General features: G+C 39.9%; 1 long non-coding RNA gene across 1 annotated transcript in view; it reads right to left on the bottom strand.

Annotated features, from left to right (window-relative positions):
* The window catches only part of LOC141112211 (uncharacterized), a 51,803-nt gene that overhangs the window by 2,540 nt on the left and 23,439 nt on the right, over positions 1 to 25,824 (bottom strand). The window contains exon 2 of the long non-coding RNA XR_012236550.1: positions 30 to 189. This is a non-coding gene — a long non-coding RNA (uncharacterized lncRNA). The remainder of the gene's footprint in view (positions 1 to 29; positions 190 to 25,824) is intronic.

Raw genomic sequence — 25,824 nt, 5'->3', positions numbered from 1 at the left:
GAGAGAGGTATTCTTGTATGTAAACTTACTTCCTTAATTCTAGCACTGGCTTGAGAAAGTCCAGGTATCTAGCAAAAGAATAGGGACGCTTTGGGGCGGCACCAGACCCACTTTGTGCTTCACGCTCCAGTCTCTGGTGTCTTTGAAGTGTATCCTTCAGGCTTCGCCACCTAGTACGTATGAGTGCTTCTGTAATCAAATAAAACATAAACAATTTATTGGTGGTGAGTGGGAACAATGCTCATTACACAGCTGGTCAGTGGGATTTGTGGTCTGTGGGATAGATGCCCTTACATTGGTGGTCAGTGGGATAGATGCCCTTACTTTGGTGGTCTGTGGGATACATGCCCTTTGAAATAAATGGCTTAATATTGTATAAAAAGCCTTCAATAATGATGATTTCTCGTGAGACGAATTTTGGAATTATTTCTGCTTGAGTCAGCTTAAATCAAACTGTGTGTTTTATTGTACACACATAAAACTTGGAAAATACTTACAAAAATAGTACATTCATATTCAGAATTAGTGTTGTTTCATATATGCAAAAAATGTTCAAATATAGTTCATTTGTTTTAAAGATCTGAAAAAAGTTCTTAAAATCATTAGAATATATGCTTTCCCTTTGTCATGGCCTATTAAAGATGGCCGATTAACTTCTTGTGTCCTGGAAGAAATGCTGTATGCATAGAAGAGCTGTGTCTTGAATCAGGAGATGTATGAAAGAGGCAGAAAGCTGTTTATCCTTTGATTATATGAACTCAGTCTTTCAAATTCGTGCCCAAACACAAATCCCTCCCATACACTCCCCTTTCTCCTCCTTCCTAAGAGTGGGGGCTAACAGAGAGCAACATCTGTTTTTAACTTTACCAAACTTTCTAAACATGAAACAGGATATATGTGAGAGAGACTATCAGACCACTAAAAACATAAACGCATATATCAAACAGAGTATCGGTTACATAGGAAGATTTTCAACCCATACATATATTATTTACAAAATCCATCAAATTCTGACAGGGTCTTGACTTGCAGTCTCCATCAATGAGTCGCCATCTGAATATCATTAGCTCAAAGTCTTATCATTCACACAATTATGGAGAATGCATATTCTTTTTAATAAAGCCAATTAAAATTTAGATATTAAGAATATAACATTCCCCTCTGAAATATGAATAACAATCATATTTTATCCATACATAGCATTCATGTCTCATTCATTCTGACTTTGATCCAATAACTCCAAATGTATTTCCATCACCAACCGAGTTTGCAATACCAAAACCCATCTTTCTCTTAAGCTTATTTTGCAATAAATCATCTCCTTTCTTGATTTCATTTCTAATTCGATAATATAATTTTTTCATTCTAAACATCAAACATAACTGGAATATAATGAATAACATAATAATAATAAAAAGAATAACTATAGGATGTGATAAAATATTTCCTGCTGCTGAGGTTATTGAAGTTTTTCCCCAAATTGATACACTATTACTGAATTTTTTCCACCAATTACTTCCTGAAAATTCTGACCATTGATGAGATATCTCTTGCAAATTACCTTGTTCATGTTTAAACAATATTTCTGCATTCTGAAGTTCCTTAGCCAAAGCTATCAATAAACCTTTATCCTTATGAATTACATTTGCCCATTCTTCCCAAGGAAATTCATCTATCTTAGATATATTATATTGTGTGGGAAGAGCACTTATATTTTTCATAAGCATATTTATTAAATTTGTTCTAAACCCATTAATACTTATTGCTACGATGTCTCCTTCTATACAATACAAGCCTTGATTTAGGTTTTCTGTATTTGTACAAGAAGAGAAAAAAGTTTTAACCCTTTCTGTATCTGACATGATCTGAAAACAAACCTTCTATTTATCTACACGAGTAATTAATTCAGAAATTGTTTCAACTTTTTCTATTCTTGCTGAACATAATGTATGATTATGATAACAAGAATGAAAAATACTTTTATCTTGATTAGGTAAACAGATAACTTTAGACTGAAATTGTAAACATGATGACAAATCTAATTGTTCTAATTCAGAATTTTCATTGTTAAATGCAAAATCTGTATACTGTAATTTATAATACAATAATTGTGTATTGCTGACGGGTAATCCCAAGACAGTGATTGGAACCAAAATTTGTTCTTGTCCTGCTATTGGAATCATAGAAGAACTAACAAACATCCTGTTTACATCCTATCCATTTATTTACCCATAAATCTGTATGATTTATAGCATATACATATTCTCTGGTTAAATTCTGTAAAATACCAAGAGGGGTTATTCCACTCTGAAATGCTTGTGCAATTATTTTAAAATTAGTGGAATATTCAGTCTGGATCTCTAAACATGCTCTGGCAATATGAGAATGTTGTTCACTTAACATTAAATCAAGAGTAATATTTTGAAGATGTAAAATAGATGGACCCATTATATTAGCTGTTTTAATAACCATATTTTCTAAAATTTCATTTAAATTTCTCTGTATTTTAATCCCGTTACTACCCACTAAACCAGCTGTCTCAAAATCAGACTTTAAAGTATTAATATCCATACTATTATTAATACTCCCAATTGTGCCAATCCCTCCTAAAATACCTTCAACAATACCATGCTTATTTCTGTTATGATTTCTATTATTAATTCCAAACCATCTTTCAATACCCAATTCCATATTAACCAAATGTCCTTGACATTGTGGAAACCTTGTAGAAATTTTCCATTCTGAAACATTAAAGTTCCACAATATAATGACAAACTTTCCCTCTCTCAAAAGAGTTCTGGATTGGAAATGGTTAATCTGAAATGGATTTGCTGAGACACTTTTCTTACCAACACATGGAGTTTTCCTAGGAGACATTACAACAACACTTGCCTTCACACATTTCACCGGATAATTTACTATTGATATGCAACATTCATATATACCAGTATCATTCAAAGATACTCTCATTTGTTGATAAACAAATGTATTATTGATCCAATTCACACTACCATAAATTCCTTTATGAATTATCATAGTAGAACTGTGAAGAAAACTTCTCAAAAATTCATCGTTCCTAATCCAAGTTACCAATGAATCTTGAGGTACATATATTTTTGTTTTACATATCGAATGCAAACTATCATTATCTTCAAAAATATTTAAAGATTGTTACCTTTTACAAATACTGATCAAAAACTCCTTCCCAATATATTACATTCAAAAGTTCCGGGTTCTGTTGTTTAACCTATAAGATCCCAGCATTTTAACAAAATTTGTTTTGGATTCTATTTTAACGTTGACCTCAACATTATTACTACGAATGAAATATAATTCAATACAGCAATCATATCCCTGTCCTACAAATACATATCCATACAATTCTTCAGCTGTATTGTTATCAACGTATCTAGAATAATATTCTGTCATTTGTATTAAGATCAATATCTTTATCACTCTTGTCCTCTGTATTAATATCAATGTCTTTATCACTTTTGTTTCTGAATAATGTAATGTCTTTGTAGTGTAATTCTTCAATCCTGTTAACCTCTGCATAGCTGGAACAGTTTGTGATATATTTTACCACAGATAAAATTGTCACTAGGGAAAAGATGCATCCTGTGATGATGATAAATCTTCTCTCTTTAACACTTTCTTTTGTTGAAATGACATCTTCTTTTTTGGAATCCATGATTCCTCCAGGTTAATGAAATATAATTCATTCCTAGGAAAAATAAAAGCAGCATCATTTATCTTAGAATATTACATTTGTTATACCCACATTTTTATTTATCCATGCTTTTTCACTAAATTGAGAAATCCTTGAACTAGTACCATTGTCCCTTGAACATCCAAGATGTCAAATGGACCTTCCCAATTACTTTGCCATGGTCCACTTCTCCTGAAACTTTAGTGACATGTATCTCACCATCTCTGGGTGTGACCTTACACATGGCAACTCTTTAATCACCATTTTTCTTTCTGTATAAACTTGTGCTAACAGCATCTAATTTTTTATTTAAACAAATCTTTCCGTTCTTAATTATCAATCTTGATAAACCGTTTATCTTGAATAAAAGATAATTTTGATTTTAATAATAAAATAACAAAATGTTACAAGCATCAGATATGTGTGTGAATGTAACAGCAATTCTCATGCTGTGTATGTGTCTTGTGTATACTGGAGTGAATGTCTATTGCAGCATCTGCTGGAATGCATGTCTGCCAAAAAACTCTGTTACAGGCATTCTACTCCTAAAAAAACAAACCCCCTCCTTTTCTTATTTAGAAAGGTTCTTTTTTGTCTTGTAGTCCCACAGATGCAGGCTCTCAATGAGTATTCCCCCCCTCGTTTTTAAGAAGGTGGGTGTCACTTCACTCTCAAATTCCTAAGGGTGGGGCTATGAACTACGTGAGTAACCATTTAACTTATACAATACAAGTTTCTTTAAACTTCTAAAACAAATACTACATATCAGTATATATACAAATTGTCTCTTAATAATCTCCTAAACAAGGAATATTGTAAAATAAAGAAATTATGATCTTTTAACTCAAACTTAAAAATGTGTGGAGGGACCATTTTTTTCATACAAGTAATTGCATGTAACACAATTCTGTTCAAATTGTCCTGTATCACCTATAAACAAAACACTGTTGTGCAAAAGGAGCACAAAATACTAAAAATAAATATAATTTCCTGAATGACATTCAATACATTTATATAACATCCTAGTATCCCTTCTCAAATCACAAGCATTGCAGTACAATACACTTCAGAGGGACACTAACAATCCTTGCTGTGTATTGTCAACCAAACGTTCATTGTGAAACAAGTGACAAAGTAAATTCTTCCTGTCAATAATTCAAATGAAGAATACTTTGTAACTGAAAAAACTGTACCTGCAAACTGTGAATGATATGATACATGAAATATCTGTCCTATTCCCAAGATTTTACACATTACCTGCATGATTTTAACTATAAAATTGAATCCTCTGCCACTACTGAGGTTTGCTAGTATACCCCAAACTGGAAAAACATGATTAATCAATATCCTAGAAATAATTAAAATATCTTTGTACACAGATTAGACAAGATTTAATTACTCTGTCTACTGTCTTTTCCAATTTGTCCCAATAAAATTTCTCTTTAAGAATTTCAAGCAATTTTTGCTTACCAATGTGATCTAAACTGTCATAGTTAAATTTAGTGAATTCCACCTGTAGGTGTTGTGGTACATTAAAATATAGAAAATCCATCTAAGTCATGATATTAGATCCAGCTATCATTAACCAAAATATAGATCTTATATCACCCGATGAGGACTCAAAAGATTGATTCACCTTTTAATCCTCTGAAAACGAAGGAAAATCTTATATTTGTTTTTTCCACAACATAATTTTGACCATATTCAGGTTAAAATCACTAATTCTCCATACAAATCTGCATCCTTTGCTAATTGAGCACAAAGCTGTTAATTACCCCCTTTTCAGGTGAACTAAACCTCTCAATGTTCCTTCTGAACAAAACAAAAAATGAAAATCATAATAATCATAACTGAGAAAAATTTATAAAAAATTAATAATCCAAAGGATTATCCTTGGAAATACTAAAAATATATCAAATAAAAACCAAATCTCTGAACCTCAAATCATAACCTTATTATCCATAGCAAAGAATTAATAACCAGAAAATCCTTACCATCCATGCAATTCATTTAAGGACTGCTAACATTGTTTTTCACAGTGTTATATGATACATAGTGATACCTTTCCTGTCCTAATGGACTATTTGCAGTTTGCAATCTTTGCATTTGGGTCTTAAAAGGGAAATTAGTTTGATTAATATGGCCTCTATACCTCAAATTACTACACCAGCGCTCAGAATACACTTCATAGCACCTTGGCATCGTTTTCGGATAATACAACCTCTTTTGTATATCATTATTATTAGCCATCACACAAAACCTAGCTATGTGACCCTCTCTTTTGCAAACTAAACATTTAAGAGTTGTTTTTTTTGCATATACCTTTCTTTGAGTATATGGCGATGAAAATTTACATTTCTGTTGAATATTACTATAATTCAAATCAACAGACTTCACACTTTCATTGTCTGAGGAAATATTAACCTCCTCAAATGACTCCACTGAGTCAAATCCAGAATCAGCATCATTATCCCTTGCCTCTGACTTTGTCATGTGTTCATAAGCTAAACACTGAGCATGTGCAGAAGACTGAGCTTGCAATAATTGCGTTTTAAGCAAACTTATAACATTGTCTTGTTCAATTTCTTTCTGAGTTAAAAAAAAATACAACTTTCTTTTTCTTTAAACAATTCCAATAATGCATTCATTTTATGTTCTAATGCATCTTTTTCAATCATTAATTGTTCAATATGTAAATTCTCCTGTGTTTGTGCAATTTCTGTTACAATTTGCCTTTGTTTTCCTGGCATATCAAAAACCATTGCAACTGAAATATAACTGGCTAAACCTTCAAATTCTAAATTACTTTCTTCAGCTATAACATTTATAAATTCCATATTTTGGTACTCACCGAATATAAAACTTTTCCGTTTTCCGCTGGACTCTAATTAAACCGTCTGTCAAGACTTCTGATCCAAAATTTCTCTGGTCTTCACGAATCAAACATCAAGCGATTCTAGGTTCTTTCAATAATTGCAAAGTTATTTCCTGTTCCTCACTTTTCCCCTCTGATCAACGGAAGAATAAAGTGGCAAAAACTTCTGACGATTGAAACTGGCTGGCATTCGCCAATGAAATAAATGGCTTAATATTGTATAAAAAGCCTTCAATAATGATGATTTCTCGTGAGACAAATTTTGGAATTATTTCTGCTTGAGTCAGCTTAAATCAAACTGTGTGTTTTATTGTACACACATAAAACTTGGAAAATACTTACAAAAATAGTACATTCATATTCAGAATTAGTGTTGTTTCATATATGCAAAAAATGTTCAAATATAGTTTATTTGTTTTAAAGATCTGAAAAAAGTTCTTAAAATCATTAGAATATATGCTTTCCCTTTGTCATGGCCTATTAAAGATGGCCGATTAACTTCTTGTGTCCTGGAAGAAATGCTGTATGCATAGAAGAGCTGTGTCTTGAAGCAGGAGATGTATGAAAGAGGCAGAAAGCTGTTTATCCTTTGATTATATGAACTCAGTCTTTCAAATTCGCGCCCAAACACAAATCCCTCCCATACACTCCCCTTTCTCCTCCTTCCTAAGAGTGGGGGCTAACAGAGAGCAACATCTGTTTTTAACTTTACCAAACCTTCTAAACATGAAACAGGATATATGTGAGAGAGACTATCAGACCACTAAAAACATAAACGCATATATCAAACAGAGTATCGGTTACATAGGAAGATTTTCAATCCATACATATATTATTTACAAAATCCATCAAATTCTGACAGGGTCTTGACCTGCAGTCTCCATCAATGAGTCGCCATCTGAATATCATAAGCTCAAAGTCTTATCATTCACACAATTATGGAGAATGCATATTCTTTTTAATAAAGCCAATTAAAATTTAGATATTAAGAATATAACACCCTTACATTGGTGGTCAGTGGGATGCATGCCCTTACATTGGTGGTCAGTGGGATGCATGCCCTTACATTGGTGGTTAGTGGGATAGATGCCCTTACATTGGTGGTCAGTGGTATGCATGCCCCTACATTGGTGGTCAGTGGTATGCATGCCCTTACATTGGTGGTCAGTGGGATGCATGCCCTTACATTGGTGGTCAGTGGGATAGATGCCCTTACATTGGTGGTCAGTGGTATGCATGCCCCTACATTGGTGGTCAGTGGTATGCGTGCCCTTACATTGGTGGTCAGTGGGATGCATTTCTTTACATTGGTGGTCAGTGGGATAGATGCCCTTACATTGGTGGTCAGTGGGATAGATGCCCTTACATTGGTGGTCAGTGGGATACATGCCCTTACATTGGTGGTCAGTGGGATACATGCCCTTACACTGGTGGTCAGTGGGATGCATGCCCTTACATTGGTGGTCAGTGGGATAGATGCCCTTACATTGGTGGTCAGTGGTATGCATGCCCTTACATTGGTGGTCAGTGGTATGCATGCCCTTACATTGGTGGTCAGTGGTATGCATGCCCTTACATTGGTGGTCAGTGGGATACATGCCCTTACATTGGTGGTCAGTGGTATGCATGCCCTTACATTGGTGGTCAGTGGGATAGATGCCCTTACATTGGTGGTCAGTGGGATGCATGCCCTTACATTGGTGGTCAGTGGGATACATGCCCTTACATTGGTGGTCAGTGGGATACATGCCCTTACATTGGTGGTCAGTGGTATGCATGCCCTTACATTGGTGGTCAGTGGGATAGATGCCCTTACATTGGTGGTCAGTGGGATACATGCCCTTACATTGGTGGTCAGTGGGATGAATAAATAGGTACTTAAGTTTATGTTTGCGAACTTGTGGAGTGAAGTCTTCCCGGTCTGAATATAAAGTTTTACATATTTCTTCCCAGCCTCTGCCCTTCTGGGCATTATTTTTATATTCAGCTATACGGCTGTCCCATATATATGGCCTGTCACGAACAAGCCTGATGAGCTTCTCATTGTCGATGGAGTTCTGATGCCGGGGGGCCATCTTATCTGTTTGCATATAGACATGAGACAGGAAACAGGAAGTGAGGGGGCGGTACTGGGAGAGGTGAGGGGGCAGTACTGGGAGGAGGAGCTGGAGGTTACGAATTCGCACATATGTGAACCATCAAATGCCATTCCAGAACAATTTACATTGATGTCTATAGAGACTAAATTTGCAACGCTACGCAGTAAACTCGCACAAGACCCTTTTTTTTATTGCATCGCATTCGTAGAGGAATCGCAACGCATGTATGTGAACGACCGTCATTGAAAACAATTACTTCAGGGATGACATGCGAATTTAAAGTGCTTTTGACGCATCACATTCGTTATGAACTCCTATCAGTGTGAACCGGCACTTAAACACCTAATACTTCTGATATAACTAAAATGTTTGATGAGGTCCCGGGGGGGAGCGGCAGAGGTGGAGATGGAGGAGGTGGAGGAAGTGATGAGAGTGGAGAGAAATGAGAAGGGGAAGGCTGTCACATCTGTCTCATGTGAGATAAGGGAGATAATGGAGTGGGCAATACAAACAGAGCAGAGTGAGGCTGGAGGAGTAATGGAAAGAATGGAAAAGGAGAGAGGTATTGCCTCAGGTGCTGTTGTTCTGCCTACCCAAGCTGAATTGGTGAGAGAACCAACAATTAAGGATGTGTTCCTGGCAGTACAAAATTGCAATTATACCTTGACTTCGCTATCTACTCAGTTTAATCATCTTAGGCAAGAAGTGATTATTATGCGCCAGGATATGCAGAAAGTACGTGAGCGAACATCTGCAGTGGAGGGGTGGGTTGCTACCTTGGAGGATGAGATGAGTCTAATTCAGAGAGACTTTAAGGAATTGGGAGTACAGTCAGGTCGCTATGCAAATCGCATGGATGACCTTGAGAATAGACTCAGAAGGAATAATTTTCGAATCCTCTGTATACCTGAACGCCTGGAAGGGGGGAAGCCAACAGAATTTATAGAGCAGTGGTTGCTGAAAGTGTTTGACAAACAAGATTTTACTCCTTTCTTCGCTGTGGAGAGAGCGCATCATATTCCTGCCAGACCCCCATCTCCAGGCAAATATCCTAGGCAGTTTATCTTAAAAATGCTCCATTATAGAGACAAAATACTATCACTGGCTCGTATCAAGGGCATCCTTGAAGTCAATGGATCTAGAGTTTCCTTTTTTCTGGACTATTCCGCTGAGGTTCATAAGCAAAGAGCCCAATTTAAAGATGTTAAAAGGCAACTTCGTGATATTCAAGTTCAATATGCCATGCTTTATCCTGTCAAATTAAGGATTATAGCTAGAGGAGAAACTTTTTCCTTTGATAATTCTAAGACGGCGGCATCTTGGCTTGACAAAAACGAGCAACACATTTAATCGCTTATCAGCAGCACTGATGTTGTGCAAGGAAATGGAACTTTTTAGGAAGAAAGTAAAAAAGTAAAAGGATAGTTTCTTAAGCCTTCCAGGGGGGCAATAAAGCGGTGATTAAAAATCAAAAATGCGATAAAAATTGTGATAAAATGTGACTAGGAAAAGAGCTTTTCTCTGTCCTATAAAAAGATAAAAAGAGAGAAAAAAAAAATATTTCTTCTTATCTTCTCTCTCCTTCCTTGTCCCCTCCCCCCATGCCCCCCCCCATTCCTTTTTTTTTCACAATTAGTTAAAGGCGGGTGCCTTTGCTTTTGTACTAGCAATAGTATAAGAACTCCTCCTCATCAGGGCTATATGCCCAGGCTCAAGCCTGGATGGATTTTCTTTTCTTCTCCCCCTTATACACCTTCCTGAGGGAATACATTGTTGGTTTATTTTTTTTCTCGGTTTTATTTTACTTTTCTTTATTTTTTTCTTTATTTTTTTTTCTCTTTCCTTTTTTTTTTTTCTTTTATGTGTGGTTGGGCGACAATCTATATCAGAGGTCTTCAAACTATGGCCCTCCAGTTGTTCAAAAACTACAATTCCCATCATGCCTAGTCATGTCTGTGAATGTCAGAGTTTTACAATGCCTCATGGGACACGTAGTTCCGCAACAGCTGGAGGATCCCTGATCTATATGTTACTGTTTGATGCTGTTCTATTGATTCTATTACAGTATGATATGCTTAAGTACCAGCTGAATGTTGGGCAGGTCAGGTCTGTAAGTTATCTTTTCTAGGAAGTTGGTATAATGATTTATTGGTGTGTGATGGTATTGTGTCTTTACTGTATTATGGGGATCATGTGGACAATATGTGCATTAGGTCATGTGTATATATAGTTAATAATGGCTAATAAGATTGGAACATGGTCATGGAATATTAGAGGGATTAAGAATCCTATTAAAAAGTGTGCTATGTTTAATAAATTGTTCCAGCGTGATCCTCTGATTGTTTGTTTGCAGGAAACACATTTAACTAAAGATACTGTTCGCTTATTACAGAATAAAAATTACACCACTCAATACCACTCAGTATACTCAGCTTATGCAAGAGGAACAAGTATATTAATTTCCTCAAAGGTCCAGTTTTCCTGCAGGCAAGCAATGATAGACTCACAGGGCAGATTTGTCTTGCTGGTATGTACACTATTTTCTATGCAATGTATTTTGGGGTCTATTTATATCCCTCCACCATATAATAGTGAAGTAATGCGACAGATAGGGTTGTTATTGGCAGATAATACAGGGGCCCCCTTGCTTATCATGGGGGATTTCAATAATGTATGCAATCTCAGTATGGATAGATATCCAGCAAGCCCTAATGTTGATACTACATTCTATAGTTATAGTCAGGAGCTTGGACTGTATGATATATGGCAGGTTAGGAACCCATTTTCTAAAGAATATTCTTGTTGCTCTAGCACCTATTAGACCTTATCAAGGATAGATATGTTCTTGGGTGCAGACTCAATTCTTTCCTGGGTCTCTGATATTCAATATTTAACAAGAGGTTTATCAGATCATTCACGTTGTGACAGTTAGTAGTAACATTAGATAAAATAAAGCCTAAAATGAGAACTAACTGCCCGTTTCCTGATTTTTGGTTTAAAGTTCCTCATCAGGTGGATTCCACTAGTCGGGCCTTAGTCGAATTTTTTCATATTAATAATAACTCGGCCTCACCACAGGTGGTATGGGACACCATGAAGGCATTTTTGAGAGGAGTTTTGCTTAAAGACATAGGTGTTTATAAAAAAACAAGCTGGGAACGGGAATCACTGTTAGCAGCTGAGGTGCAGCAGAAAGAAGTTCAGTATACTCAGAGTCCTACTACTTCTAATCGTAGGGTCTGGAAGGATGCACAATTATTATATAACCAGACTTCTATGAATAAGGCTGCACGGTCTGGCTTTTTGTCCAGATGTCGTAGTTTCGAAATCAGGTAGAATGCTATCAGTAATAGCAAAATCTCAAGAAAATACTAAATTTATTTCCGCTATTCGTACAGTAGGGGGAGATATTTCTCATGATCAGAAGGAAATAATACGATCCTTTGTTAATTTTTATAGTAACTTATATCAAAACAAAGTTAACTATTCCAAGACAAGACTTATGCCGCGTACACACGGTCGGACTTTTCGTCTACAAAAGTCCGACAGCCTGTCCGACAGACTTCCGGCGGACTTTCGGCGGACTTGCAGCAGACTTTCTAACGAACGGACTTGCCTACACACGACCACACAAAAGTCCGACGGATTCGTACGTGATGACGTACACCGGACTAAAATAAGGAAGTTCATAGCCAGTAGCCAATAGCTGCCCTAGCATGGGTTTTTGTCCGTCGGACTAGCACACAGACGAGCGGATTTCGGGGTCCGTCGTAGTTACGACGTAAAGATTTGAAGCATGTTTCAAATCTAAAGTCCGTCGGATTTGAGGCTGAAAAAGTCTGCTGAAAGTCCGGAGAAGCCCACACACGATCGGATTACCAGCCAGCTTTAGTCCGTCGGCGTCCGTTGGACTTTTGTAGACGAAAAGTCCGACCGTGTGTACGCGGCATTAGAGAATTTTTAGAACCATTAAAACTCCCCTCTCTTTCTGAAAATGATAAACAAGAACTTGATGCCCCTCTGACATTGCAGGAGCTGGTGAAGGCAGTGGAAGAATGCCCAAATGATAGGGCCCCGGCTATTGATGGGTTACCTTCAGAAATATATAAACAACATAGGGAGGTTTTGCTTCCAGAACTACTTAACCACTAGGCGTTCCGCGCTATAGCCGAAAGACGGCTACAGCGCGGACTCCAATTGCCGGGAGGGCGTCCCTGGACGTCCTCCTGTTCACTTCCGCAATGCGCGCTCCCGGGAGCGCGCATCAGGGAAATTCTGCTCTGGCCGTGTCCCTTGGACACAGCCAGTCACAGATCGCCATAAACGGCCAATCACAGCGGTCGTTTACAGCGCGATTCGAGCTTCCAATGAGAGATGATCTCAAATGTAAACATATGAGATCAGCTCTCATTGCCGGCTTTCTCTCCTCACACAGAGACCGTGTGTGAGGAGAGAGAGCGATCTGTCATTACTGTGAGTTGCCGAGCCTTCAGTGAAACACCCTACAGTGCCCATACAGTGCCCATACAGTGCCACATCAGTGCCACAGTGCTTCCATCTGTCATCAGTGCCATCTGTCAGTGCCATCTGTTGTTAGTGCCACCTGTCAGTGTCACCTGCCACATCAGTGCCACCTGTCAGTGTCACCTGCCACATCAGTGCCACCTGTCAGTGTCACCTGCCACATCAGTGTCACCTGTCAGTGTCACCTGCCACATCAGTGTCACCTGTCACATCAGTGCCACCTGTCACATCAGTGCCACCTGCCACATCAGTGCCACCTGTCAGTGTCACCTGCCACGTATCAGTGCCACGTATCAGTGCCACGTATCAGTGCAATCTGTCATCAGTGCCACCTGTCTGTCACCTGCCACATCAGTGTCATCAGTGTCACCAGTGTCACCTACCACATCAGTGTCACGTATCAGTGCCATCTATCACCAGTGCAATCTGCCAGTGTCACGTGTCATCAGTGCCACATATCTGCCATTTTTCATCACTATGTCACAAAGAGTATATTCAGCCGAGGAGGCATATAATATTCTTGCGGCCGATGAGAGCAACGGGGAGCTCTCCGCTTCAGATTCCTATTCAGATTCTGAGTCTGACGTGGACTACAAGCCTGTCCTCAGCAGTGGTACACTGACAGCCTCAGAGGAGGATGAGAGTCCGCCCGCCAGACGAAGACGTACTGGTGAGGATGCAGTGCCATCCACCAGCACCGCAATGCCATCCACTATCACCACAATGCCATCCACTATCACCGCAATGCCATCCACCAGCACCGCAGTGCCATCCACCAGCACCGCAGTACCTCGACAAAGTCCACGTACCAGTGGGGTGTCACCTCAGGCCCAAAGGGCCTTCCCTACTCCCTTGAGAACCCCTTATGGCTGCCACTCAATTCAGGAGAAGCTATCATTCCCCCTTTTACTGCCCAGCCAGGAGTCCAGGTGGATACAGAAAATTTTTCACCATTAGATTTTTTCAACCTTATTTTTACTGAGGACATGCTTGCATCGATTGTGCAATCTATATGCCCAACAATACATAGCAAGTAACCCAACGTCCTATTATGCCCGTCCCTACGAATGGAGAGCCCTAACAGTGGAGGAGTTTAGAATTTTTTTGGGCCTCACATTCTGTATGTGACTAACCAAAAAAAATGTATTACGTTCCTATTGGTCTACCCTCCCTATCCACCACATGCCCATCTTTTCCTCTGTAATGCCCAGAACCAGGTATCTCATGATTATGAGATTCCTACACTACAATGACAATACCCAGTGCCCTCCCCGAAATGACCCACATTTTGACAAGCTATATAAAATTCGCCCACTACTAAAATATTTTTCTGATATCTTCCCCCAGTTATTTACCCCAGACCAGCACATATGTGTGGATGAGTCCCTGGTCAAATTTAGTGGCAGATTGGGCATAAAACAATTTATTCCCACCAAAAGGGCCCGCTATGGGGTGAAAATGTATAAATTATGCGACCGAGCTACAGGATATACCTATGCCTTCATGGTATACGAAGGGAAGGACACCCAGCTACATCCCCCTAATTGCCCAGAATATATATCGGATCGAGTAGGAAAATCGTTTGGGAACTCATAAACCCACTCCTGGAAAAAGGCTACCATCTATATGTGGACAATTTTTATTCTAGTCTGCCCCTGTTCCGAAATCTTCACAGACAGAAGACTCCAGCATGTGGCACCATAAGGAAGAACCGGAAGGGCTTTCCTCAAAGCCTCGTGAACAAAAAGCTAAGAAGAGGGGAAATGGCGAGCTTGAGGAAAGAGGAAATTCTGGCTGTGAAGTGGAGGGACAGAAGGGACGTCTACGTGCTTTCATCAATCCACAATAACACCGTCGTGGAGATAACCAGGAGGAATGGGGTAATCCAAAAGCCCACATGCATCTTTGAATACAACAAGTATATGGGGGGGTGTCAACTTCAACGACCAGATGCTCGAACCCTATCTTGCCACGAGAAGAACATACCAGTGGTATAAAAAAGTTTCGATATATTTGTTCAATTTGGCCATATATAACAGCTATGTTATTTATCATAAATCCACTGCAAGCCCCAAATCCTTCCTTGGATACCAGGAGGAAATCATCACTGCCCTTATATACCCGAACGGCCCACCAGAAACCATTCGATCCGATGTGATTAGTAGACTGTCCGAACGCCACTTTCCCAAAAAAATCCCCCCCAGACCAACAGGCCAAAAACGGCAGAAAAAATGCCGGGTGTGCACCAAAGGAGGAGTGAGAAGAGACACTACTTTTTATTGTCCCCAATGTCCTTCCCAACCAGGCCTCTGTATAGTTACCGGTTTCCGCCGTTACCATACTTCACTAAATTATTAGTGAAGTATGGTAAACATAACCCTCACTTCCTGCCATTTACCTTCACACCCCTTATGCCTCTGCTTGCTCTTTAACTGACCCTGGCTTGTTTTTCGACCACGCTTCTGCCTACCGATTCTGTTTATATCTCTGCCTGATCTGGAACTGACCCTGGCTTGTTTTTCAACCACGCTTCTGCCTACCGATTCTGTTTATATCTCTGCCTGATCTGGAACTGACCTTGGCTTGTTTTTCGACCACGCTTCTGCCTACCGATTTTGTTCATACCTCTGCCTGATCTGGAACTGACCCTGGACTGTTTGACCATCCTTTTTGCCTGCCTCTTGGACTGATCTTGTACCCTGCTACTGGACTAGTGGGATTCATAACACAGGGGTCTCGCATATGTGAGGGGCTCCAGAATTTTTTCTGGATGAAGAAAACATTTTTTTTGTTTTCTCATTCCTAGATTAGGGTCTGGAGACTCGGAGGCTTCAAAGAGATTTGGGTGGGAGAAGCCTCTACCCCTGTCCCCATTCTGTCCTGAACGAGGCCCTACTTCTGCCTGCTGCCTGTAGGACCTATGCCATCATGCCTCTGCCTGTCGCATGAACTGACCACACCACATGGATGGACCATGTTCCTGCCTACTACCAAGATCAATATTTTGGCACTGCTGACAATCTCTGCCTGCACTGACCCTGGACTGTATATGGACAGTATCCCTGCCTGCTGCCTGTACTGACTATGGACAGTGTTCCTGTCTGTTGCCTGGACAATTGCGTTCGCTTTTGCTGACCAAGTCCCTGCCTGCTGCCTGGACCAGTGCTATCCTCCTGTGGACAACTGTGCTACTAAAACCACAGGTAATCTTTTTTTTTACCCTTTGCTCAGCAGAATGTATTTTGGGGTGTAATTCTTGGTATGTGCATGCTATGTGTCCCTAGAACACCTGACGGTGTTCCTTGTATGTGGCCAGGCTGTGTAAAAGTCTTACACATGTGGTATCGCTATACTCAGGAGGAGTAGCAGAATGTATTTTGAGGTGTCATTTTTGCTATGTACATGCTATGTGTTGGAAATAGCTTATAAATGGACAACTTTGTGTAGAAAAAAATGCGTTTTCATTTTTTTCCACATTTTCCAAAAACTTCTGGAAAAAAATGAACCGTTCAAAAGACTCATTATGCCTCATAGATTATACGTTGGGGTGTTAGCTTTCCAAAATGGGGTCATTTTGTGGGCGTTTCCATTGTCCTGGTGCTCCAGGGCCTTCAAAAGTGTAATAGGTGGGTGAGAAATGAGATGTGTAATTTATGCTCCTAAAACCCTTGAAGGTGCTATTTCAGTATTGTGCCCCTGTATGTGGCCAGGCTGTGTAAAAGTCTTACACATGTGGTATCGCTATACTCAGGAGGAGTAGCAGAATGTATTTTGAGGTGTCATTTTTGCTATGTACATGCTATGTGTTGGAAATAGCTTATAAATGGACAACTTTGTGTAAAAAAAGAATGCGTTTTCGTTTTTTTCCACATTTTCCAAAAACTTCTGGAAAAAAATGAACCGTTCAAAAGACTCATTATGCCTCATAGATTATACGTTGGGGTGTTAGCTTTCCAAAATGGGGTCATTTTGTGGGCGTTTCTATTGTCCTGGTGCTCCAGGGCCTTCAAAAGTGTAATAGGTAGTTAACAAGTTAGATGTGTCATTTATGCTCATAGAACACTTGATGGTGCTCCCTGCATGTTGGGCCTCTCTATGTGGCTAGGCTGTGAAAAAGTCCCACACATGTGGTATCGCCATACTTAGAAGGAGTAGCAGAATGTATTTTGCGGCATCATTTGTGGTATACACATGCCATGTGAGAGAAATAACCAATTACAATGACAATTTTATGGGAGGAAAAAAAAAAAAATCTTAATTTTGCAAAGAATTGTGGGAAAAAATGACAACATCAAAAACCTCACCATGCATCTTACTGAATACCTTGGAATGTCTACTTTCAAAAAAGGGGTCATTTGGGGGGTATTTGTACTGTCCTGACTTGTTCGGGTCACAAAAAATGAGATAGGCCACCAGTACATCAGGTGTGATCAATTTTTTATGATTTGCACCACAACTTGTAGACTCTATAACTTTCACACAGACCAAATAATATCCACTAATTTTGGTTATTTTTACCAAAGATATGTAGCAGTATAAATTGTGGCCAAAATTTATGAAGAAAAATTAATAATTTGCAAAATTTTATCACAGAAACGAAGAAAAATGCGTTTTTTTTCAAAATTTTCGGTCTTTTTTCATTTATAGCGCAAAAAATAAAAAGCCCAGAGGTGATCAAATACCACCAAAAGAAAGCTCTATTTGTATGAAAAAAAGGACACAAAATTCATTTGGGTACAGTATTACATGACTGAGTAATTGTCATTCAAAGTGTGAGAGCGCTGAAAGCTGAAAATTGGTCTGGTCACGAAGGGGGTTTAAGTGCCCAGTTGTCAAGTGGTTAAGGTTCTTAATTAGGCTTTGGAATCATTCAAGCTTCCAGAATCTATGAGGGATGCTTGTATTATTGTACTACCAAAACCTGGAAAGGACCCTCTGGTCCCGGAATCTTACCGCCTGATATCATTGTTGAATTCAGATGCTAAGATTCTAGCCAGGGTCCTGGCTATAAGATTAAGCAGATATATGCAGGAATTGATTCATCGAGACCAATGTGGCTTTATCCCAACAAGGTCTACAGCTATTAATTTGAGGAGGCTTTTTCTGAATATGCAAATACCATCTGATAACCCTGGGAAGAGAGCGATTTTGTCACTTGACGCTGCGAAAGCTTTCAATAGCGTCGAGTGGACATAACTGTGGGAGGTGATGGGCTTGTTTGGCCTGGGGGACAGGTTTATATGGTGGATTATGATTGCTGTACTCTGCTCCGAGGGCATGTATGCAAATAAATGGTATGGTTTCAGAATTTTTCCCATTATACAGAGAAACGAGACGGGGTGCCCCCTGTCTTCTTTGTTATTTGCATTGGCCCTTGAACCACTGGCTAAGGCCGTTCGACAATCGGAATCTATTTGCAGATTTATTAGAGGAACGAGGAATGAAAAAATCTCCTTATATGCTGATGATGCATTACTGTTCCTTGGGGACATGGAAGGTTCTTTAAGCTCTCTAATAAAACATTTTGAATCGTTTTCTGGATACGCTATTAATTGGGATAAATCAGTTCTTCTTCCCTTAGATAATCCTAGTTTGCCGAGGTTAAGAGAGGCTCCTCAAGTTAAAATAGTTTGATCATTGAAATATCTTAGAATAATGATAAATTCTAGAATAGAAAATTATTTAATGGATAACCTATCTCCTATCCTTAATAAATTCCAACCTAAGGGTACGGTGTGGACCAAGTTGCGATTATCAGTGGTGGGCTGAGCAAATCTTATAAAAATCATATGGACCCCTCAACTGTTATACATACTCCATAATTCACCGATATGGATACCTCTTAAATGGTTAAAAAAAACAGAATCAATATTTCGAAGGCTATTATGGAAAGGAAAGACTCAGAGAATTAAGTTATCAATTCTCCAGCGAGCAAGGGTTGGGGGTGGATTAGCGGTACCGCAGCCAAGACTTTATTTCATAGCCTCCCAGCTTCATCATTTTGCAGGCTGGGGAGTAATGAATTGGGAGGACCCTATACAGGCTTTATTGTTAAATAATAGTTTCTGTTATAATCTTATGGCTCAGTTGGAATCCGAAGCCTTGGGTTATACCTGTAGGGGTCCAACAATGACACTTATGAATAGAGTTTGGAAGGAAATGAGGAGCATAATGAAATTTGAAGGAGTCTCGAAATATTCCCCGCTCTGGGGGAATAAGCAATACAAAGAAATATGTAAATTGGAGGGATTTGAAAGCTGGTACTCTAAGGGGCTCCAATATATAGAACAGTTGTACTCACATAATGTTTTACGCTCCTTTCAGGATCTGCAAGAATCCTTTCAATTGCCTTCTAGTAACTTCTTTAAATATTTACAATTACGGCATGCGATCCAATCTCAGTTTAAGGGGGAAAAGATAGTGATAAAACCTACGCCACATTATTAGCAGGGGGTATGGAAAAAAAGGGCTTGATCTCATCTTTATATGGTCAACTTATGAGACCATATCAGGATAATGATGTTAGCCCAGGTAGAACAGGGTGGGAGACAGACGTAGGGGACATTTCAAACGATAATTGGCAAATAATACTGAGAAGGGTACCCCTAGTTTCATTATCACCGGCACAATGCCTGACGCAATTATTCATAATGTACAGGGTATATAGAACACCAGTTAAATTATTTAAGTGGGGTAGGCGCGATCATCCGGAATGTCCTCAATGTCAAAATTCTCCAGCTGACTTATTACACATGATATGGAACTGTCCAAAACTGGCTAGATATTGGCGAGAGGTGGTGAATACAATTAATGCTACATTTAATACACATATTGATAAGATCCCTAAGACAAGTCTACTGGGATACCTTGATGAGGAATGTTTTTTTCCCAGGGAGGTTATGATACCAGTTACCAGATTATTGTTTTTAGCATGAAAGCTAATTGCTCTAAAGTGGATATCTCCGAGTGCACCCTCACTTGAGGACTGGCGTCTTCAGGTAAATGAAAACATTCTGAAAGAACAACAAATTTACTATAATAGGGGGGGTACCCAATAACCTGACAAAATTATGGAAATTATGGTTATCGGACCGACGGTTAGCCCCAGTGTCCCTAGCACCAGGTGATTCTGTATTGAGTGGTTAACCGAGGTATGGGATAGTAAATACGGTACTAGAAGGAAAATTGGGGTAGAGGGCTATACCAGAGGGCAGAAAAGAAAGTAACAAAATAAGTTGTCCGCAGAAGCAATCTTTTCCTTTGACAGATTTAGATATTTAATTCATTATAGTAGACATGGTATGGATTTGTCGTCCGAGGTGTGTGGGGTTTTTTTACCTCCCGTTTTGGGTTTTGTGTGTGTATGTTTGAGTGTATATGTTCTTATTATTTGTGTAAAAAAAGGCTGGGTATGAAATATACACGATAGAGATAAGGAGGAAGAAAAGAGAAAAACTTCAAAATATGTCTTGGATTGACCATCAGAAAGATAATAGAAATGTGGAAATTATGTATTAGTTGTATAACAAAACAAAGTTATAAAATATGTATTGACGATGTATTTTGGTCTGTAATATTGAAATATGCTTAACCGGTTCCCGACCGGTGCACGCCGATGTACGTCGGCAGAATGGCACGGCTGGGCAAATGGGCGTACCTGTACATCCATTTGAATCCCCCACCGTGCCATTGCGTGCGTGCCGCCGGCGGCGCGCGTGCCGGGCCGGGAGCTCCGTGAGTCGGGTCGCGGGTCCCGTGGACTCGATCGCCACGGGGATATCCGCGAACGCCTTACGGAGAGGATGAACGGGGAGATGCCGTTGTAAACTCCCTGTTCTGCCTAGTGACAAGTGTCACTCGATCCCTGCTCCCTGTCATCGGAGCAGAGATCAGTGACGTCACACATACAGTCCATCCCCCTACAGTTAGTAATCACTCCCTAGGACACACTTAACCCCTCCCCGCCCCCTAGTGGTTAACCCCTTCACTGCCAGTGCCATTTACACAGTAATCAGTGCATTTTTAATTGCACTGATCGCTGTATAAATGACAATGGTCCCAAAAATGTGTCAAAAATGTCCGACATGTCCGCCATAACGTCGCAGTAACAATAAAAATCGCTGATCGCCGCCATTACTAGTAAAAAAAAATTATTAATAAAAATGCCATAAAACTATCCCCTATTTAGTAAACGCTATAACGTTTGCGCAAACCAATTATTAAACGCTTATTGCGATTTTTTTTTACCAAAAAAATGTAGAGGAATACGATCGGCCTAAACTGAGGAAAAAAAATGTTTTTTTATATATTTTTGGGGGATATTTATTATAGCAAAAAGTAAAAAATAATGCGTTTTTTTTCGAAATTGTCGCTCTTATTTTGTTTATAGCGCAAAAAATAAAAATCGCTGAGGTGATCAAATACCACCAAAAGAAAGCTCTATTTGTGGGAAAAAAAGGACGTCAATTTTGTTTGGGAGCCATTTCGCACGACCGCGCAATTGTCAGTTAAAGCAACGCAGTGCCGAATCGCAAAAAACGCTCTGGTCAGGAAGGGGGTAAAATCTTCTGGGGCTGAAGTGGTTAATAAAGAAATATTAGTTTAAAAAAAAGGATGGAACCATGACGGGGTGTCCAGGACCACAGGGTTGCCTGGAGGACCCCTGAGTAGACTACAAGGGAATCTACATAACTCTGGGGCATTCTACACCAGGTCATCTGGCAGTTTTTTAAATCAAAAAGCAAGGATTGGCTGTGTCTCCTTATCCACAAGGATGCTAAAAAAATGCATTCATTAAATCAATCACAGAAAAATACTCTGCATCGGATGGTATGGTAGTAAGGAGTAATGGAACATCAGGCACTATAGGCTCAATGGGCACTACCAGGTTATTTACAGCTTGAAGGTCTTGAACAAACCTATAACTGCCATCTGGCAAGTAAAGTTATTCCGGGCTACTATGTATGGAAGAGGAAAAAAAATTATATATAAACTGCAAAAGCTGCCTACACACTGCCCCTATTAGTTAATGACAAATAAATAAAAAATATGCTGTTGGTCACATGTGGATTTATGTGGTATATCACGAATTTGTGCTGTATACTAGTACGTTAGCATAAGCACAGTCACTTTATAGCATTTTAGGACATTTTGATTAGTAGATATTAGCACTGCCACTATGGCTTTACATTTTCACATTTTTATGTATTATTTTCCAGATTAGCACAGCACCATATTTTTTAATTATTTGTAGGGGGAAACAACTTCTTTTAGAATGCCTTTCTTTAAGAAGTGTTCTACCATAGGGGCAATGCCTTCCTCTTTTTCTTTTGACAATGGATACTGTTTGTGATAAATGGGTTGTGCCCATTCTTTGAGAGTGGCCTTGTATGGGTTAAAGGAGATGAAGCCTTACATCTAGAGCGCTCTCTGACCATACGTTGTCAGAATCACTGGGGAGTCCTGTGTCTGTCTCTTGCACTTCAGTATTCAACATTATGGGCCATATGGAGATCTTTTTAGAATAAGCAATCACACTCCCTGATTGAGTGTCTCTATTCTAATCCCCAACTTACCTAGTAAGTCTCTCCCCAAAAGATTGACAGGGCAGTTTGGTATTATCCTGAAACTGTGGTGCAACAACACTAATCCGCATTCTACATTTACTACTGGGAGGGGTTAACTTTCCTTGGATATTTAGAGTCACCACCGGCCGCTCACCAAAGGAGCAAGAGACAAGGGGGAATGCTGGTACACCACCCCCTGGGCAGTTTAACTGTTGTGGCTTAGGCTGGGTCCACTGAATGGGGTATTTCACTCACTGATTTTGCTGAGGGTTCTGTATCTGGTAAGGGGCTTGACTATTTTGTTGTTGATTGAAAGGTTCATATGGACATTGATTTCTCCAGTGGCTCTCCTGTCCGCAGTTGAAACAACTGGTTCTGGACTGCTGAGGACCCCTAGAAAATCCTCTTCCTCTTCCCCACTTCCCACCATTACCATGGGAAGGCATTTGCTGTGCCCCTCCTTGGTAATGGGCATTTACTGTTTTTTTCCTTTGCTATATCAAAACATCCTGCAGCATCCCTTTCTGTTAATGTTTTCTGAAAAACATCCAAAGTACTTGTTGGCCATTCAGAAATCATTTGCCTGACCATTAAGCCCACCTGTGGTTTCAGGTTAGAGATGTAAGTCTGAATCATCAGACTAGTCATATCTGCCTGCAAGGATAACCCAGCCTCTTGAGTCCAGGTATCCATGAATCTCTTCCAAAAATCCAATACTGATTCACTTGACTTTTGTTTGCACGCTATAGCAGTGGGGAGGGAAGACTTATTTTTAAAGCACTTGTCATTTCTTTCTCAATTTCTTCCCACATTTTCTTCCTACCATCTTCAGTGTTAAGCCTATAATCTGCTGCTTTGGTGTCACTGTCTTGTGTTACAGCTATGGTCGGGACATGAACCCAGTTCCATGCAGTTGTGTGTCCGATTATTCCATCAATAATCAGGTGCACATCTTCTTGTGTGTAAGGTCTATATCTTCTTTTGTGTGACTGGGATAGATTTTGTTTGTGTATGGTGGAGGGTTAAATGGAAGGAGGGGGGTAGTTGGGTCTGGCCTCTTTTTATTTGCCTTTTCCCTGTGCTTCCTCTCATAATCCTCCTTATTTAAACATTTGTTGGGTTTCTTTTGTTTCTTATTATTCCTCTGGAACCAATACAGGGCATATTTTAACCAGTTCTCCCCTTCCTTTCTCATATACAGTATCTCACAAAAATGAGTACACACACACATTTTTGTAAATATTTTATTATATCTTTTCATGTGACAACACTGAAGAAATGATACTTTGCTACAATGTAAAGTAGTGAGTGTACAGCTTGTATAACAGTGTAAATTTTCTGTCCCCTTAAAATAACTCAACACGCAGCCATTAATGTCTAAACCGCTGACAACAAAAGTGAGTACACCCCTAAGTGAAAATGTCCAAATTGGGCCCAATCAGTCATTTTCCCTCCCGGGTGCCATGTGACTCATTAGTATTTCAAGGTCTCAGGTGTGAATGGGGAGCAGGTGTGTTAAATTTGGTGTTATCGCTCTCACCCTCTCATACTGGTCACTGGAAGTTCAACATGGCACCTCATGGCAAAGAACTCTCTGAGGATCTGAAAAAAATAATTGTTGCTCTATATAAAGATGGACTAGGCTATAAGAAGATTGCCAAGACCCTGAAACTGAGCTTCAGTGCGGTGGCCAAGACCATACAGCAGTTTAACAGGACAGGTTCCACTCAGAACAGGCCTCGCCATGGTCGACCAAAGGAGTTGAGTGCACGTGCTCAGGATCATATCCAGAGGTTGTTTTGGAAAATAGACATATAAGTGCTGCCAGCATTGCTGCAGAGGTTGACGGGGTGGGGGGTCAGCCTGTCAGTGTTTAGACCATACAATGCACACTGCATTGAATTGGTCTGCATGGCTGTCGTCCCAGAAGGAAGCCTCTTCTAAAGATGATGCACAAGAAAGCCCGCAAACAGTTTGCTGAAGACAAGCAGACTAAGGACATGGGTTACTGGAACCATACCCTGTGTTCTGACGAGACCAAGAGAAACTTTTTGGGTTCAGATGGTGTCAAGCGTGTGTGGCGGCAACCAGGTGAGGAGTACAAAGACAAGTGTGTCTTGCCTACAGTCAAGCATGGTGGTGGGAGTGTCATGGTCTGGGGCTGCATGAGTGCTGCTAGCACTGGGGGTCTACAGTTCATTGAGGGAACCATGAATGCTAACATGTACTGTGACATACTGAAGCAGAGCATGATCCCCCTCTCCTCGGAGGCTGGTCTGCAGGGCAGTATTCCAACATGATAATGACCCCAAACACACCTCCAAGATGACCACTGCCTTGCCAAAGAAGCTGAGGGTAAAGGTGATTGACTGGCCAAGCATGTCTCCAGACCTAAACCCTATTGAGTAACTGTGGGGCATCCGCAAACAGAAGGTGGAGGAGCGCAAGGTCTCTAACATCCACCAGCTCCGTGATGTCATCATGGAGGAGTGGAAGAGGACTCCAGTGGCAACCTGTGAAGCTCTGGTGAACTCCAAGCCCAAAAGGGTTAAACTTAAGGCAGTGCTGGAAAATAATAGTGGCCACACAAAATATTGACACTTTGGGCCCAATTTGGACGTTTTCACCTAGGGGTGTACTCACTTTTGTTGCCAGCGGTTTAGACATTAATGGCTGTGTATTGAGTTATTTTGAGAGGACAGCAAATTTACACTGTTATACAAGCTGTACACTCACTACTTTACATTGTAGCAAAGTGTTATTTCTTCAGTGTTGTCACATGAAAAGGTATAATAAAATATTTACAAAAATGTGAGAGGTGTACTCACTTTTGTGATATACTGTATGTCATGTTCCTTTGTGGGTCCCCGGAGTACCAGGGAAATGCCTTTTTTTTTATCTCCTAGGCATAATCCTTTTACCATGTCCATGTGAAACTCATCATTATCACCATCCTGGGGAAAGGATCGGAGCTATGCAAAGATTCAGTCCACCCCCATAGATTTGATACCCAGGGGACTATGAACTCACAATCCGTACCACAAACCCTAG

This window comes from Aquarana catesbeiana, linkage group LG11, assembly GCF_042186555.1.
Source record: "Aquarana catesbeiana isolate 2022-GZ linkage group LG11, ASM4218655v1, whole genome shotgun sequence".
In the NCBI taxonomy this organism is placed as follows: domain Eukaryota; kingdom Metazoa; phylum Chordata; class Amphibia; order Anura; family Ranidae; genus Aquarana; species Aquarana catesbeiana.
This window is presented reverse-complemented; position numbering and strand designations above follow the sequence as displayed.